The sequence below is a fragment of the Protobothrops mucrosquamatus genome, unplaced genomic scaffold (genome assembly GCF_001527695.2).
Source record: "Protobothrops mucrosquamatus isolate PMUCROS unplaced genomic scaffold, P.Mucros_1.0 scaffold7426, whole genome shotgun sequence".
Taxonomy (NCBI): domain Eukaryota; kingdom Metazoa; phylum Chordata; class Lepidosauria; order Squamata; family Viperidae; genus Protobothrops; species Protobothrops mucrosquamatus.
Genome location: NW_015393227.1, coordinates 1 through 13416, shown reverse-complemented (window position 1 = coordinate 13416; position 13416 = coordinate 1).

Sequence of the window (13416 nt, the reverse complement as noted above, 5' to 3'; positions counted from 1 at the left end):
CCCAGCGGCAAAGGGGTGGGTGGGGGGGGGGGCGCAATTATCTGTAAATAAAGACTGCTCGGACAAAAACCCTCCAAGTTGGGCATCCGAATCTGTCTGGCCAGGTTCTGTCCGCTGTGTATTTATCTTTGTCTCTCCTGTCTCGTGTTTTCCTCGGTCTTCCCTTCCCCTCCTTCATTTCCATTTTATTCTTCCTTCCTTCCTTCCTTCCTGGTCTTCATTGTATGTCCTGTGATGATGTCCTGTTGTACCAAGCACCTGGCTGCACTGTTTGTTTGTTTGTTTGTTTTTTTTCAATGTAAGCACATGTAAATGAACGATTTAACCGCAATTTCTTAGGAAAAAGCCCTAGAATATATCAATATACCACTGTTAATTGCCTCCCGAGGCAAGTCCCTCTCTTGATTTGCAGCGGATTCCCGTCTCCGGTCGCGAAAAGAGCATTTTTAATAGGTCTGGGGTGCTATGAAGGCTCCCGGGGCTGGGGGCTGGACTAGTTCAAGGCTTTTCAACCAGTGGTACGGGTACCACCTGTGGTACATGGGCACCTGGCAGGTGATACGCGACCATTTTTGAAAAGTGGTAGCAGGGGAGGGGAATGGCTGAACCGGTGGCAGCACCGCACAAGCCTGAGCGAGAGACGGCTGGAGCTGCAGGGCTGTCAGGGCTCAGCGGAAGCACCAGGATCAGTGCCACTTTCCAGCTGATCGGCGCTTCTTCGGGGCTGTCAGGGCTCAGCGGAAGCGCCAGGATCAGCGCCAGGTTCCAGCTGGAGCTCGGCACTGATCCTGGTGCTTCTGCTGAGCCCAGAAGAAGCGCCGATCAGCTGGAATGTTGCAGCCTCTCCAGGGTCTTGTGATTTACATTCAGATGCTTGGCAACTGATTCATATTTATGACGGTCACAGTGTCCCAGGGTCATGGGAAGGGACCAAAACCTGCTGCAACCACCCAGCAGACGGGGGGAATAAAAACCAAACACCCCCCACCCCACCCTCGCTGCCAATCCCCAACAGAAATGCTCACAACAATGGAAACCTCGGACAGGAGGAAGAGCGCGGCCGGGCGGGCAGGCAGGCGTCTTGCTCGGCTGTGGCTTGGGGGGCCCTTTTTTCAGTGCCATTGTAACTTGAAACAGTCACTAAGCGAACTGTTGTAAGTCGAGGACTACCTGTACTTTTATCACTTTTTTCCTTCTTTTTTTGGGGGGGTCATCAGGTTTTTGACACCTTGCTAGGCGACTTGGTGGTACTCGGATGTTGCCGTATCCTAAAAGTGGTACAACAGGTGAAAAGGTTGAAAAGCCCTGGCACTAGAAGACTTCCAAGGTCCCTTCCGGGCCTAGGATTCTATGATTCCCGCTCAACACTCTAGCAGGGGGTGGGGCAAGATGACCTCCAAGGTCCCTTCCAACTTTGGTATTCTGAAAATTCTGTAACACAGACAGCTGTTTCTTCTATATATAGCAGTGATGGCGAACCTTTGAGAGACCGAGTGCCCAAACCGCAACCCAAAGCCCACTTATGTATCATCGGGTGCCGGGTGGGCGTGGCCCATTGGGTGGGTGTGGGCCATTGGGTGGGTGTGGCTGTGGTGGTAACGGCAGACTGGGCGGGACTAAAAAGTTCAATCAATCGATTCCGCGAGAAGTTGAAATTGATTGATTGAACTTTTTTTTTTTTGCACACGGCGGTGGAGGCCTAAAGCGAAAAGGTTTTATAAAACCCAGCTGAGGGCCTAGGACTGGGGCGACGGCGCACGTGCCCACAGAGAGGGCTCTGCGTGCCACGCGTGCCATAGGTTCGCCACCACGGATATATAGTATTATGTCAATCTTGATCCACTGGAAGCCGAGAAAGGCTGTCCGTGAGACAAGCTAAATCCAGCTGAAACCAACTACAGTCCAGGGTGGGTTTTCTGCAGCAATTGCGAAGTATCATTTAAAAGGGAAGCGGAAAAGAACATCCTAGTTGCATCTGGAAAATTGTGTCCGTCAATCGCCCATAGATTCTCATTGGTGGGAGGCAGGCAATATTATCTTGACTTAAGGGGTCCTTGGGGCTCTCTCAGCTGGGCGGTTTCCTTGCAGACCTTTCATGGCCCAACTGGGTAACATTATCAGTGCTGAAAGGGAGGGGGGTTTGCAGGGAGGAGGAGGAGGAGGAGGACTGTGGGGTCCTTTATGTTCTCTGAGCTTAGTGGTTTCCTTGCAGATGTTTCATGACCCAACTAGGGAACATCATCAGTGCTAGAAGGGAGTGGTGAGGAAGGAGTAGGAGGAGGAGGACTGTGGGGTCCTTGGTGCTCCCTGAGCTGGGTGGTTTCCTTGCAGACATTTCATGACCCAACTAGGTAACATCATCAGTGCTAGAAGGGAGTGGGGTTTGCAGAGAGGAGGATGGGGAAGGAGGAGGAGGACTGTGGGGTCCTTGGGGCTCTCTGAGTTTGGTTGTTAATGGTTTGGAGGCATTTCATGACCCAACTAGGTAACATCATCAATGCTAGAAGGGAGTGAGCTTGGAGGAGGAGGAGGAGGAGGAGGAGGAGGAGGACTGTGGAGTCCTGGGTGCCCTCTGAGCTGGGTGGTTTCCTTGCAGACGTCTCATGGCCCAACTGGGTAACATCATTGATGATATTGAACAGCACTGATGCTGTCACCTAGTTTTATCGAAACATCTGCAAAAAAAAAAAAACCAGCCAAGCTCATGGCTGGCTGGGGAATTCTGGGAGTTGAAGTCCACCCCTCTGAAAGTGGCCAAGGCCAAGCAACTGCTGGCTTGGAAAATAGGGGAGACTTTGTTTCCTGAGCTGGTTGGGAAATCCCTTGGGTGGAGGGGCGGGTGCCTGGGGAGATTCTGCTGGATCAAACAAAGGGGCAGGCTGGGACCCACCCCGGGGGTCTCTCCTTCAGAGTCCTGGGCTGGTCACATGGGAGGGACCAGGGAGGGAGGGGGGATCAGGGACGCAGCCCTTGAGTGGGAAATGGAGGCCCAAGGAAGAAGGCAGCACAGGCCGGCCAAGGCAATTCCCTAGATGGGTTGCAGAGGGAGGGGGAGGGGGAGGGGGAGAGAGGAGGGAGGGGAGAGGAAGGTGCAGGATGACAGAAGAGCACAGGTGGAAGGACCGTGTTCATCCAAAGCGAACTGTCGTAAGTCGAGGACTATCTGTGTGTATCAGAGAAATAGACAGACAGACAGACAGATAGAGACATAGATAGATGATAGATAGATAGATAGATAGATAGATAGATAGATAGATAGATAGATAGATAGATAGATAGACAGACAGACAGACAGACAGATAGATAAAGACAGACAGACAGACAGATAGATAGATTCTATCTATCTATCTATCTATCTATCTATCTATCTATCTATCTATCTATCTATTTCTCTGTCTGTCTATCTATTTATCTGTCTATCTGTTTCTCTGTCTGTCTATCTATCTGTCTATCTGTCAACTAACTATCTATCTATTTCTGTCTGTCTGTCTATCTATCTATTTCTCTGTCTATCTGTTTCTCTGTCTGTCTGTCACAGATAGATACATAGACAGATAGATAGATAAAGAGACAGACAGACAGACATATCTAAAGACAGACAGACAAATAGATAGATAGACAGATAGATAAATAGACAGATAGACAAAGAGACAGACAGATAGATAGATAGATAGATAGAAAGATAGTTAGATAGATAAAGAGACAGACAGACAGACATAGATAGACAGATAGATAAAGAGACAGACAGACAGATAGACAGACAGACAGTTGATAGATAGATAGATAGATAGATAGATAGATAGATAGATAGATAAAGACAGACAGATAGATAAAGAGACAGATAGATAAATAGACAGATAGACAAAGAGACAGAAAGAAAGATAGATAGATAGATAGATAGATAGATAGATAGATAAATAGATAGACAGACAGACAGATAGATAAAGACAGACAGACAGACAGACAGACAGATAGATAGATAGATAGATAAAGAGACAGACAGATAGATAAATAGATAGACAAAGAGACAGACAGATAGATAGATAGACAGTTGATTGATAGATAGATAGATAAAGACAGACAGACAGATAGATAGATAAAGAGACAGATAGACAAAGAGACAGACAGACAGATAGATACATAGACAGATAGATAGATAGATAAAGAGACAGACAGACAGACATATCTAAAGACAGACAGACAAATAGATAGATAGACAGATAGATAAATAGACAGATAGACAAAGAGACAGACAGATAGATAGATAGATAGAAAGATAGTTAGATAGATAAAGAGACAGACAGACAGACATAGATAGACAGATAGATAAAGAGACAGACAGACAGATAGACAGACAGACAGTTGATAGATAGATAGATAGATAGATAGATAGATAGATAGATAGATAAAGACAGACAGATAGATAAAGAGACAGATAGATAAATAGACAGATAGACAAAGAGACAGAAAGATAGATAGATAGATAGATAGATAGATAGATAGATAGATAGACAGATAGATAAAGAGACAGACAGACAGACATAGATAGACAGATAGATAAAGAGACAGACAGATAGGTAGATAGATAGACAGACAGACAGATGATTGATAGACAGATAGAAAAAGAGAGAGACAGACAGACAGACAGACCAGAGAAAAAGGAAAAACTGCTTCCTGCAGCTGCCTTGTTGTGTTTTCACAGCTGGCTCAGCAGGAGCTCTGCTTCAACAACACAACTCACCGGCCAGCCAGCTTCCATCCAGCCAAGGGGGGGAGACGTCATCCTTGGCCATCCCAACGTATCCGGAGAACACCTTGTGTGGGAGAAGATGGTCCGGTGCAACTTTAGGGGCCCTCACAGTCACACGGATGGAGGGGTTTTTTTGGCAGTTGCCCTACACACTTTGTGGACCCTTCGCTTCTCCTGGGAGAAGAGGAGGCTTCTGAGGCTGCTTTGTAGCTGGGGGGGGAGGGGGGTTCTGGTGGCCTCTGTCCAACTCCTGACCAGTCCCACCAACTGCTTAGCTTTTTCAACTGGCTCAGGGCTGCCGTTAGCTAGGCCCAAAAAAATATTTAGAATAGAAATAGAAATAGAAATAGAAATAAGAATAGAATAGAAGAAATAAGAATAGAATAGAATAGAATAGAATAGAATAATAATAATAATAATAATAATAATAATAATAATATTAATAATAATAATAATAATAATAATAATAATAATAATAATAATAATAATAATAATAATAATAATAATAATAATAATAATAATAATAAAGTTGGAAGGGACCTTGGATGTCATCTAGTCCAACCCCCTGCTCAGGCAGGAAACCCTATACCATTTCAGACAAATGGCTGTCCAGACTCTTCTTAAAAACTTCCAGTGTTGGAGCATTCACCGCTTCTGGAGGCAGGTTGTTCCACTGGTTAATTGTTCCAACTGTCAGGAAGTTTCTCCTTAGTTCTAGGTTGCTTCTCTCCTTGATCAGTTTCCATCCGTTGCTTCTTGTCCTGCCTTCAGGCGCTTTGGAGGATAGCTTGACTGCCTCTTCTTTGGGGCAGCCCCTGAGATACTGGAAGACTGCTATCCTGTCCCCCCTCGTCCTTCTCTTCATTAAACTAGACATTCCCAGTTCCAGCAACCGTTCCTTGTATGCTTTAGCCTCCAGTCCCCTAATCGTCTTTGTTGCTCTTCTCTGTACTCTTTCTAGAGTCTCAGCATCTTTTTTACATCGTGGTGACCAAAACTGGATGCCGTATTCCAAGTGTGGCCTTACTAAGGCATTGTAAAGTGGTATTAGAATAGAATAGAATAGAATAGAATAGAATAGAATAGAATAGAATAGAATAGAATAGAATAAGAAATAAGAATAGAATAGAATTAGAATAGAATAGAATAGAAAAGAATAGAATAGAATAAGAAATAAGAATAGAATAGAAATAGAAATAAGAATAGAATAGAAGAAATAAGAATAGAATAGAAAAGAATAGAATAGAGTAGAATAGAATAAGAAATAAGAATAGAATAGAATTAGAATAGAATAGAAAAGAATAGAATAAGAAATAAGAATAGAATAGAAATAGAAATAAGAATAGAATAGAATAGAAAAAGAAATGAATAGAATTGAATAGAATAGAACAGAAATGAAGAATAGAAATAGAAATAGAAATAAGAACAGAACAGAATAAAACATTGCTGGAAGGGACCTTGGAGGTCTTCTAGTCTAGCCCCCTGCTCAAGCAGGAGAACCTATACCATAGGAGGAAGAGGAGGAGGGCAATTATGGGGTCCTTGAAGCTTTCTAAATATTTCATTACCAAACCAGGTAATGTCCCTGCTGGAGGAGGAGGAGGAGGAGGATTAAAGCATCATGAGGTGGTGCAGAGTCCTATCCAGCTTAGACCCATACCTGAGGCTATACAGATAGTCCTCGGCTTACAACAGTTCCTTTCGTGACCGTTCAATTTTGCAAGAGCACCGAAAAAAGTGACTTAGGACCGTTTCTCACACGGCCCTTGCAGCATCCCCAGGTCACAGGATCAAGACTCAGAGGCTTGGCAACTGGCATGAACTTAGAACGGTTGCATTCTCCCAGGCTCACGGGATCCCCTTTTGTGACCTGACCAGCAAAGTCAGTGGGGAAGCCCAGATTCACTTAATGACCGTCTTACCAATTTAACTGCAGCGATTCCCTTCACCATCGTGGCAAGGAAAGTCATGCAATGGGGCAAGATATCATTTAACAACTGTCTCGCTTAGCAACACGTGTTGCTCAGCTGCGGTCGTATGCTGAGGACTACCCGAAACAGCGCTAGAGCCCTTGCCGCGTGTGTCACCAAATGCAGGTGACCTCAGCTGGCTGTCATGGTTCCGACAGATGAAACTCTTCAAAAGAACTTCGAGGCATTGTTTATCTTAAAGAATCTTTATTCGAGTAGCATAGCATCGGTGCTAACACAATCGAAGCCAAAATCTGCATTCCCCTCCCCTGAGCACATTGTATCAAAGCACAATTCCCTCCTCCAATTAACAGTCATAAATCACATTCTCCAATTAGTTTGAAATGCAGGCTTTCCCTCCAGTTCTCCAACCCGCCAATTCTTATCGTATCTTATTTCAATAACCTTGATTCTCACACTAGGTCCAGTATTGTTATGTCTAGCTAAACTCTCATGCACCTTGCTCCCCCCAGCATCATCTAACTCTAGCTCTAACTCTAAGAGTAAAACATAAGAAAATGGCTGCATCTCCAACTGATGTCAAAGCAAAAATATCCGATGTTAACAACGTTGAGACTGACAGGTCTGGAGGCAACCCCAAAAGACAATGTCCGGTCGTCTCCTAGATAGAAGACCCACAGGCCCAGGTCCCCAAGTAACGCTTGGATCACACAGGCTGACCCCCATGATTTTTTAAATTTCCTTGGCTCCTGACACACTTCCTCTTTAACACAAACAGCCACACACCCGGAGCCAAGGTTTTGTAGCGCTGGCAAACGCCAGACCTGCCCGGCGGTTAAGAGGTCTCCTTTTTCACCCGGCCTCTTGTCTGGAATTCATTAAATTTTACGAGCTTCACAGCTCTCCTTCAGTTTTTCTCAAGCTCCAGGCTTGGCTCAGCCTTCTTCCCTTCCCCGCCTCGCTTCTTCCAGCTCGGTCTGTCTTGTCCCCCAACTCAAATTCGACAGGACGCTTTCCTAACCTCCTCAAGGTCCAACTGATCTGGAGAGGGTCCTGGTGAGGGTCTTCCATCTCTCTCCAATTATCTCACCAGCTAGAGAAGAAGAAGGAGGCTGGGGGTGGTAGCGGTGGCCCGCTCAAACGTCCACTTTCATACTGCCTCGGTAAGGCCACACTTAGAACGTTGCGTCCAGTTTTGGTCACCGTGAGACAAAAAAGGGGTTGAGACTCTAGAAAGAGTGCAGAGAAGAGCAAGAAAGATGATCAGGGGACTGGAGGCTAAAATATATGAAGAACAGTTGTAGGAATAAGATAAGTCTAGTTTAATGGGGGAAAAAGGACCAGGGGTGACATGATAGCAGTCTTCCGGTATCTCAGGGGCTGCCCCAAAGAAGAGGGAGTCAAGCTATTCTCAAAAAGAGCCCGAAGGCAGGACAAGAAGCAACGGATGGAAACTCATCAAGGAAGAGAAGCTACCTGGAATTAAAGGAGAAACTTCCTAACAGCGAGGACAATTAACCAGTGGAACTGCTCGCCACTAGAAGTTGTGGGTGCTCCATCACTGGAGTCTTTTAAGAAGAGGCTGGACAACCATTTATCTGAAATGGTATAGGATTTCCTGCCTGACAAGGGGGGCTGGATTAGAAGACCTCTAAAGTCTCTTCTGTTATTCTGCATTCTGTAACCTACTCTAAGAGTAGCAAGGCAGGTGTGGGGGTGGCATTAGCAGTGGACCTTCCCCCCCCCCCCCTGCTCACCATTCTTCTGCTACAGCTCATTCAGGGGCTCATCAACCAGGTTTAGACGTTTCCGAGATCCGAGGTGTGAAGCATCAAGGATTTGGGAGCAAAAGATCTCCAGTTAATTATTTAATAAGAGCCATTGTAACACCCTTGATTTGGTGAGACCAAAATATACCCCTGATACGATTGCATCTTTAGTTGGGGATCACACATGGACCACACACACACACACACACACACACATACCAGTTCTGGAATTGGTGTCCTGTTTCTTGTTGCAAGTGATGGGAAATTTTATTTATTTGTTTGTTTGTTTGATTGATTGATTGATAGAATAATAATAATAGTAGTAGTAGTAGTAGTAGTAGTAGTAGTAGTAGTAGTAGTAGTAGTAGTAGTGGTAGTAGTAGTAATAATAATAATAATAATAATAATAATAATAATAATAAACGTTGGAAGGGACCTTGGAGGTCATCTAGTCCAACCCCCTGCTCAGGCAGGAAACCCTATACCATTTCAGACAAAGGGCTGTCCAGTCTCTTCTTAAAAACTTCCAGTGTTGGAGCATTCACTGCTTCTGGAGGCGGGTGGTTCCACTGGTTAATTGTCCTCGCTGTCAGGAAGTTTCTCCTTAGTTCTAGGTTGCTTCTCTCCTTGATGAGTTTCCATCCGTTGCTTCTTGTCCTGCCTCCAGGTGCTTTGGAAAATAGCTTGACTCCCTCTTCTTTGGGGCAGCCCCTGAGATATTGGAGCACTGCTATCATGTTCCCCCCTGGTCCTTCTCTTCATTAAACTAGACATACTGTATGATTACTGTAGCCTCCCATTGCAGCATACGACTCTGAGTAGCTCATCATTCCGGTGCTCCAAGGTCCCTTCCAACTCAGTTATCCTGTTAAACTCAGCTGGGAGGCGACGGATGGGACGGGGGGAGGGTATTATAACTTGCTCCCCCCCTCCTTTAAGGTAGGGCTGCAAAAATATTTCCTTCCTTTATCCCAGCGATGCTTTTCCAGGAGGCAACTGGACTTCCTTTTTTCTTTTTTCCTTTGAAGACGTTTCGCTTCTCATCCCAGAAGCTTCTTCAGCTCAGGACGGATCGTGGGGAACGAAAGGATTTACATTCCTTACAGGCAGCTGGTCATTTGCATCCTTTGAGAGAGTTGTTGAGGCCACTTGGAGATTCACCTGTGCCCTCGGGGGTCACCTGAGTGGCAAATGAAAAGCTCTCAGCCAGTCCAAGAAGGCTCCACACCCATTTGCACCTCTCAGGTGACCCTGAGGACACAGACAAACCTCCAAGTGGCCTCAACGACCCTCCGAAAGGAGGCAAATGACCAGCTGTCTGCAAGGAGTATAAATCCTTCCGTTCCCCACCATTCGGTCAGAGCTGAAGAAGCTTCCTTGCTTCTTTATATTCCTTGCAGACGGCTGGTCATTTGCTTTCTTTCAGAGGGTCGTTGAGGCCACTTGGAGGCCTATGTCTAAATTGAACAGCCCTCTCTCAACAGAGGTGAGGGATATGACACCATCTATCTCCAGTCTACAACACGGTCCTTTCAGCGGTTCCAAGAAGGCTCCACACCCATCTGCACCACTCAGGTGACCCTGAGGTAAATCTCCAGGTGGCCTCAAGGACTCTCTAAAAGAAGGCAAATGACCAGCTGTCTGCAAGGAGTATAAATCCTCCCGTTCTCCACCATCCAGTCAGAGCCGAAGAAGCTTCTGGGATGAGAAGCGAAACATCTTCAAAGGAAAACAGGAAAGTCCAGTTGCCTCCTGAAAAAACACTACTGAGGACACAAACCTCCAAGTAGCCTCAACGACCCTCTGAAAGGATGCAAATGACCAGCCGTCTGCAAGGAGTATAAGTCCTCCCTTTCCCCCACCATTAAGTCGGAGCCGAAGAAGCTTCTGGGACGAGAAGCGAAACGTCTTCGCGAAAAAAGGCAAGGAAAGTCCCGTTGCCTTTTGAAAAAGCACCTTTGGGATAACTATGACCTGGAGAATGACGGAGAATCCCCGCACACATTCCGTCCTTCCTTTATGTTGCTTTCAGCCACCGCCTTGATGGGCCCTGGGTGGGTTTCTGAAACTCTAACCAGATGGGCCTATAAAAACCGTGCCGTTTGGGCTGTCAGATCTAACAGCCCTCTTGGCCGCTGTTCCTAAAACGGCGCGCAGATGTTGCCCGCTCTTGCAACACATGTGCGCAGGCACGCACACCTCCGAGGGCCCCCCCCGTGTATAGAAACACCCCCCTCTCTCCTTTTTGCAGACGGGAAATGCCGTTCTGGTTTCGGGGGCGCTTAGGAATGCATCCCTTTTGGGGTCTCTCTCTGCTCCCCCCCCCACTTCTCAGGCAATCGGAGACATAAAGGGGGGGGGACAGCAGGTAAATTTAATCCGCCGATCGATCGAGGAAATAAAATCCAGCCGGCCTGCTCTCCTTAACTGAGCGCCTTCGTCGTGTACCTGAGCACCTGAAATAAAAGGTCTTGCCAACTCAGAACAGGAAGGAAAGAGGCGCAAGTGTATTAAGTTCTCGGCTACTCGGAGGCTCTCTCGCTGGGGGTCTCGGCCTGGGTCCCCCCCACCCCAAATACTCCTCTTTCCAAGTTCTGCAGCTGGAGGGCCAGTCGTGAGTCGCAGGCCGGCTTTAGTGGGAGAAAAGCAGAAGACAAAAAAGAAATGTTTGTGCAAAGACACTCGGTCTCTTTCTCCCCCCGAGGGACCCAGAGGCACACAGGCGCACTCCGAGCAGGGCCAGAAGTGGACATGTGTGAGACGCCACCGAGGAGAGGCAGCAGCAGGAAGGCAACAGCTGGCGGCTTCTGCGCGTCCTTTGTTTGGAGGGTGAAAGAGGATTTTGTCTGCCAAGTGGGAAGTTTATGGCTGAATCCCAAGAGGGGAATTCAGTTCCATCCGTTCTGTCTCCTCCCTCCCTTATCATGCCTCTTTATCCCTCATCCTATATTCCCCTTCCTTCCTTCCTTCCTTCCTTCCTTCCTTCCTTCCTTTCTCACTCACTTTTTCCCTTTTTCCTTCCTTCCTTCCTTCCTTCCTTTCTTCCTTCCCTCCTTCTTCACTCACTTCTTCCTTCCTTCCTCTCTCCCTTCCTTCCTCATTCATTTTTTCCTTTTTTCTTTCCTTCCTTCCTCACTCACTTTTTCCCTTTTCCCTTCTATCCTTCCTTCTTTCTTTCCTTCCTTCTTTCCTTCTTTCCTTCCTTCCTTCCTCCCTCCCTCCCTCCCTTCCTTCCTTTCATTTTTTCCTTTCCTTCCTTCCTTCCTCACTCATTTTCCTTCCTTCCTTCCTTCCTTCTTTCCTTCCTTCCTTCTTTCCTTCCTTCCTTCCTTCCTTCCTTCTTCCCTTCCTTCCTCCCTCTTTTCCTTCCTCATTCATTTTTTCCTTTTTCTTTCCTTCTTTCCTTCCTTCCTCACTCATTTTCCTTCCTTCCTTCCTTCCTTCCTTCCTTCCTTCCTTCCTTCCTTCCTTCCTTCTTGCCTGCCTGCCTGCCTGCCTGCCTGCCTGCCTGCCTGCCTGCCTTCCTTCCTTCCTTCCTTCCTTCCTTCTTCCCTCCCTTCCTTCCTCCCTCCCTCCCTCATTCACTCATTCACTCACTCCTTTTTTCCTTTTTTGGCAACTGGTTCATATTTATGACAGTTGCAGCGTCCCGGGGTCATGTAATCCCCTTTTGCAACCTTCTGACAAGCCAAGTCAAGGTGGGGGGAGCCAGATTACTACTTTAAGCCCTGCAGGGATTCAGTTAACAACTAGGGCAGTGGTGGCGAACCTATGGGACGCGTGCCAGAGGCGGCACGCGGACCCCTCTCTGTGGGCACGTGCCATCGCCCCAGCACACGTGGTCTCTAAAAGTTCGCCATCATTGGCTTAAGGCCAGCCAGCCTGGAGCCGCCATTGGGGAGCCCACCATCCCACCCGCCAGAGACCCCCTGGATCTCCCCCAACCCTGCCCGGCTCCCACAGGTGTCCCTCCCCATAAGCAACATCCAGGTGGCCACGCCCACCCCGGCCATGCCCACCCAATCTGCCATGACGACGGCAGCCACACCCATCCAGTGACCACGCCCACCCAGTCTGCCAAGCCCACTATAGCTGCACCCGCCGAGTGGGCCACGCCCACCTGGCACCCGGTGATGCATAAGTGGGTTCTGGGTTCCAGTTTGGGCACTCAGGTCTCTAAAAGGTTCGCCGTCACTGAACTAGGGCAAGAAAAGTCGTAAAACAGGGCAAAGCTCACGGAACGATTGCCTCGCTTAGCCCCAGAACTTTTGGAGTCTACTGTAGTCATAGGCCGAGAACTATCTGGGCTTCCATTCTCCAAACAGGAGTGACCTGCTTTTCGGTGTGTTGATTGTAAGGATCTTTCTTCCTAATCCCAGTTTCCTGACTCCAGTCTTTCTGACAAGATCATCACATCTGCATCTCAATAGTAGTAACTGTGAGAGGGATCTCGGAGTCCTAGTGGACGATCCCTTAAACAGGAGCCAGCCGTGTGCTGCAGCTGCCAAAAAAGCCAACACAGTGCTGGGCTGCATTGACAGAGGGATAGAATCAAGATCACATGAAGGGTTAATACCACTTTACAAGGCCTTGGTAAGGCCACACTTGGAGTACGGCATCCAGTTTTGGTCATTGCGATGTAAAAAAGATGCTGAGACTCTAGAAAGAGTGCAGAGAAGAGCAACAAAGATGATCAGGGGACTGGAGGCTAAAACATATGAAGAACCATTGCTGGAATTGGGTATGTCTAGTTTAATGAAGAGACGAGGGGGGACAGGATAGCAGTGTTCCAATATCTCAGGGGCTGCCCCAAAGAAGAAGGAGTCAAGCTATTCTCCAAAGCGCCTGAAGGCAGGAGAAGAAGCAACTGATGGAAACTAACCAAGGAGAGAAGCAACCTGGAACTAAGGAGAAACTTCCTGACAGTGAGAACAATTAACCAGTGGAACAACCTGCCTCCAGAAGC